This window comes from Salmo salar, chromosome ssa03, assembly GCF_905237065.1.
Source record: "Salmo salar chromosome ssa03, Ssal_v3.1, whole genome shotgun sequence".
NCBI lineage: Eukaryota > Metazoa > Chordata > Actinopteri > Salmoniformes > Salmonidae > Salmo > Salmo salar.
The window spans coordinates 19860280-19866318 of NC_059444.1; positions in this window are offsets into that span (position 1 = coordinate 19860280).

Here is a 6039-nt window from a genome sequence, read left to right on the forward strand (position 1 = left end):
CAAATGCGCAGAATACAACAGGTGTAGACCTTACAGTGAAATGCTTACTTACAAGCCCATAACCAACAGTGCAGTTTCAAAAAATACGGATAAGAATAAGAGATAAAAGTAACAAGTAACTAAAGAGCAGCAGTAAAAAATAACAATATTTCCATGGGGGTGCCGGTACAGAGTCAATGTTCAGGGGCACCGGTTAGTTGAGGTAGTATGTACATGTAGATAGAGTTATTAAAGTGATTATGCATAGATGACAACAGAGAGTGGCAGTGGTGTGGCGAGGGGAGGGGGGCAATGCAAATAGCCTGGTGTGCCATTTGACTAGATGTTCTACAGTCTTATGGCTTGGGGGTAGAAGCTGTTTAGAAGCCTCTTGGACCTAGACTTGGTGCTCCAGTACCGCTTACCGTGCGGTAGCAGAGAGAACAGTCTATGACTACGGTGGCTGGAGTCTTTGACAATTTTTAGGGCCTTCCTCTGACACTGCCTGGTATAAAGGTCCTGGATGGCAGGAATCTTGGCCCAAGTGATGTACTGGGCCGTTCGCACTAGTCTCTGTAGTGCCTTGCGGTCGGATGGCCGAGCAGTTGCCATACCAGGCAGTGATGCAACCAGTCAGGATGCTCACGATGGTGCAGCTGTAGAACCTCTGAGGACCCATGCCAAATCTTTTCAGTCTCCTGAGGGGGAATAGGTTTTGTCGTGCCCGCTTCACGACTGTCATGGTGTGCTTGGACCATGTTATTTTTTGGTGATGTGGACACCAAGGAACTTGAAGCTCTCAACCTGCTCCACTGCAGCCCTGTTGATGAGAATGGGGGTGTGCTCAGTCCTCTTTTTCCTGTAGTCCACAATCATCTCCTTTGTCTTGATCACGTTGAGGGAAAGGTTGTTGTCCTGGCACCACACGGCCAGGTCTCTAACCTCCTCCCTATAGGCTGTCTCATCATTGTCGGTGATCAGGCCTACCACTGTTGTGTCATCAGCAAATGTAATGATGGTGTTGGAGTCGTGCCTGGCCGTGCAGTCATGAGTGAACAGGGAGTACAGGAGGGGGCTGAGCACGCACCCCTGAGGGGCCCTTGTGTTGTATGGGCTTACCACCTGGTGGCAGCCCATCACGAAGTCCAGGATCCAGTTGCAAAGGGAGGTGTTTAGTCCCAGGGTCCTTAGTTTATTGATGAGCTTTGAGGGCACTATGGTGTTGAACGCTGAGCTGCAGTCAATGAATAGCATTCTCACATAGGTGTTACTTTTGTCCAGGTGGGAAAGGGCAGTGTGGAGTGCAATAGAGACAGCATCATCTGTGGATCTGTTGGGGTGGTATGCAAACTGGAGTGGGTCTAGAGTTTCTGGGATGATGGTGTTGATGTGAGCCATGACCAGCCTTTCAAAGCACTTTATGGCTACAGACATGAGTGCTACGGGTCGGTAGTCATTTAGGCAGGTAACCTTAGTGTTCTTGGGCACAGGGACTATGGTGGTCTGCTTGAAACATGTTGGTATTACAGACTCAGTCAGGGAGAGGTTGAAAATGTCAGTGAAGACACTTCACAGTTGGTCAGCGCAGGCTCGCAGTATACGTCCTGGTAATCCATCGGGCCCTGCGGCCTTGTGAATGTTGACCTGTCTAAAGGTCTTACTCACATCGGCTGCGGAGAGCATGATCACACAGTCTCCGATACAGCTGGTGCTCTCATGCATGTTTCAGTGTTATTTGCCTCAAAGCGAGAATAGAAGTAGTTTAGCTCGCTTGGTAGGCTCGTGTCACTGGGCAGCTCTCGGCTGTGCTTCCCTTTGTAGTCTGTAATGGTTTGCAAGCCCTGCAATAATAGGCACATTCTTCTCTTCTCTACCCTGCAACTCATCCCCAGGTCCTTGGTGTACAATATATGTGTTTTCTGTTAATATACCTGGTAAAATAATGGTTAATAAACATTATTTGGCATGGCAGGCCCTTAAAAATATATTTTCTTTGTTTTATTTTTTCCGTTTTTTTTCTTCAGTTTTTTTTACTCTCAATATTACACTTATTCATAAAGAAACATCTAAAGGGGGTGTTCTGAGACAATGTCAATTCTTTAATCACAAAAGAAGACAATTGTATAGGTCTGGAAAAAACAGAACACATTCTTTTTGGGGTGTATTTCCCCTTTAATTGCACATCTAGTATTAGAGGAATGTGTCAGTTTAGCAATGTTTCTGCTTAGGCCTACTGCTGAAGCACATGTCATGGCAGAGTTCGTAAAACAATGGGCCCCCTATGGATACAAATGATTGAGATCAGGTAAGACTACTTTACAGTTAACATTTAGTTGAGAAAGTCTTAGACTACCCCATATGTGTAAAATACAAGGCCCATTTGGCCTGCTACACAATTCTATCCGGCCTGTGCACTGATTTGGGTTGTCAATTCATTTTGGCCAGCTTTCAAACACCCGCGATGTGCTGCACTACAAGTCACAGCTCAACATGCTGCACGCCAAACTGCAGTTCATTGCCACACACACACACACACACACACACACACACACACACACACACACACACACACACACACACACACACACACACACACACACACACACACACACACACACACACACACACACACACACACACACACACACACACACACACACACACACCTCTTCCCAGACCCACACATGAGCCAGCCAGTGCTCTATATCATATCATCACTTATGGCACTGAGCGAATCCTTTACCGAACCAAAGTTTAAATGTGTTGTAGGCTAAATGTCCATGCCAAGTTTCTGTTCCAACGGGTCATTGCTGTAGCCTCACGAAAATGTAATCTTGGTTGTCAAAAAGTTATAAGATAAAGGATTCACATGCAGGTAGAAATTACTACTAAAAAACAATAGGACACACAAGCAAGTATAAATGAGTCATCTACTTTATGAAATTACAGCCTGATGGCTTGAGTTGGTGAATTCAGCATCAACTGCGCTGCTTTCCTGTGTCTCGTTTACCATGCGCAGCTGAGGGAAAGTGTACTGACACATGCCACAGTCCTAGCTAGGCTACTACAATTTTGAGTCTGGCTTCGCTTTTTAAAGCTTGACAGTGAATAACCAAAAAACACAACACCATGCAAAGGAGAAACATGTAGGCCTATTACAGCTGTTTGAGCAGTAGCCTAGGCTGGTTACTCAACTAGGTTTAAAAGTGTGCATCATACAGCAATGCTGCATTCAACCGCACCGGTAATCCATGCAATGCAAAAAAAATGTAAAACATGTTTTAAGTTTACATTTTTTTAACTAGGCAAGTTAGTTAAGAACAAATTGTTATTTTAAATGACAGCCTAGGAAGAGTGGGTTAACTGCCTTGTTCAGGGGCAAAATGACAGAGTTTTACCCCAGCTGAGGGATTTGATCTTGCAACCTGGTTACTAGTCCAATGCTCTAACCACCTAGCTATCTGCTACCCCATGTTTTGGTTGTTCACTGTCAGTGTTACAACAACCTAGTCAGGTTTTTGTTATTTGGAGTTGTTAACCACTTTTTGACTAGAGTCACAGCATTTTATGCACATCTGCAAGCATAGCATCAAAGGCTGGACAAATATTATTTATCTCTTCTTTTGTTTTAATATGTTAAGAATGCTATATATAGCATCCTATGTACATAAGGGGCCATTATAAAGGGCCATATGTTTTCAAATAAAACAATGGCCAGCTGGGGCCAGGTATATGCAAGATGTTTTGTAAAAATAGGCTGTCTGGCCCGAGACTTCATTGTGTTTTTTCAGTATGGCCCTTGTGCTGATTGAGTTTGACAACCCTGGTCTACCCACAAGACGGTTATCATTAGCATCGCTAACTGGCTACACACGAGGTGATAAACAGATGCACGCACCCCACAGACAGACAGATGGGGGAAATATTGCTGGAAATATTATTATTATTATTTTTTTTTTAAGCCAATAGTGGCTAACCAGTGTTTGGATAATGTGAACGGATAGTAGCTGGGAGCTTTATGTTTATGACAGTTTGCAATGGAACACATGAAAAAATGCATGTACTTTCAGAATTGATTGGCGAGCTATTCATAAGTGGGCTGCGAGCTACTGGTAGATTACGATTTACTTGTTGGAGACCCCCTGTGTAAATGAAGAGGAGGAGACAGGTTAAATATGGATTTCTAAGCCTAGAAACAATTGAGAAATGGATTGTGTATGTTTGCCATTCAGAGGGTGAATGGGCAAGACAAAAGATTTAAGTGCCTTTGAATGGGGTACGGTAGTAGGTGCCAGGCGCAACAGTTTGAGTGTGTCAAGAACTGCAACGCTGCTGGGTTTTTCATGCTCAACAGTTTTCTGTGTGTATCAAGAACGGTCCACCACCCAAAGGACATCCAGCCAACTTAACACAACTGTGGGAAGCATTGGAGTCAACATGGGCCAACGCCTGTGGAATGCTTTCGACACCTTGTAGTTCATGCACCAACGAATTGAGGCTGTTCTGACGGCAAAAGCTGTTCCTAATATTTTGTACACTCAGTGTATGTGTATTTCCTCCTATGTTGAATTCATTAGGCCCTAATCTATGGAGCTCACATGACTGGGTAGGGGCGTAGCCATGGGTGGGCCTTGGAGGGCATAGGCCCACCCACTGGGTAGCCAGGCCCAGCCAATCAGAATTCATTTTTCCCCACAAAGGGCCTTTATTACAGACAGAAATATTCCTCAGTTTCATCAGCTGTCACGGTGGCTGGTCTCAAATGGTCCTGCAGGTGAAGAAGCCGGATGTGGAGGTCATGGGCTGGCGTGATTACTCGTGGCCTGCGGTTGTGAGGCCTGTTGGACGTACTGACAAATTCTCTAAAATAACGTTGGAGGCGGCTTATGGTAGAGAAATTAACATTCTATTATCTGGCAACAACTCTTGTGGACATTCCTGCAATCAGCATGTCAATTGCACGCTCACTCAAACTTCTCCATGCATCGTGCCGACAGAGATAAACACCTCTATGGGAAGAGGAAGGGCAGGGGGGTATTCTTTATGATTAACAACCCATGGTGCGATCATAACAACACACAGGAACTCGAGTCCTTCTGCTCACCCGACCTAGAATTCATTACAATCAAATGCCGGCTATTCTACCTACCAAGAGAATTCTCGTCAGTTATAGTCACAGCTGTGTACATCCCCCCTCAAGTGAACACCAAGACGGCCCTCAAGGAACTTCACTGGACTCTATGTAAACTATGCAGAATGCATTTATTGTAGCTGTGGATTTTAACAAAGCAAATTTGAGATCAATGTTACCTAAATTTTATCAGCATATTGATTGCACAACATGTAGGGCTAATACTCTTGACCATTGCTACTCTAACTTCCGCGATGCATACAAAGCCCTCCCCCGCCCTCCCTTCGGCAAATCCAACCACGATGCCATTTTGCTCGTCCCGGCTCATAGGCAGAAACTCAAACAGGATGTACCAGTGACGAGAACCATTCAATGCTGGACTGACCAATCGGAAGCCACGCTCCAAGATTGTTTTGATCACGCAGACTGGAATATGTTCCAGTCAGCCTCAGAGAATGACATTGCTCTATATGCCTGACTCGGTGAGTGCGTTTACAAATAAGTGCATTGGCGATGTCGTAACCACTGTGACTATTAAAACCTACCCTAACCAGAAACTATGGATAGATAGCGGCATTCACGAAAAACTGAATGCGCGATCCACCGTCATTTAACCATGGAAAGAGGTCTGGCGATATGGCTGAATATAAACAGTGTAGTTATTCCCTCCGCAAGGAAATCAACAAGCGAAATCCCGGTACAGGGACAAGGTGGAGTCGCAATTCAACGGCTCAGACACAAAACGTATGTGGCAGGGTCTACAGGAAATCATGGACTACAAAAATAAAAACAGCCACGTCACAGACACCGACGTCACGCTACCAGACAAACTAAACACCTCCTTTGCCCACTTTGAGGATAATACAGTGCCACCGTCGACTGTCACTAACAAAGTCTGCGGCCTCTCCTTCTCAGTGGCTGACGTGAGT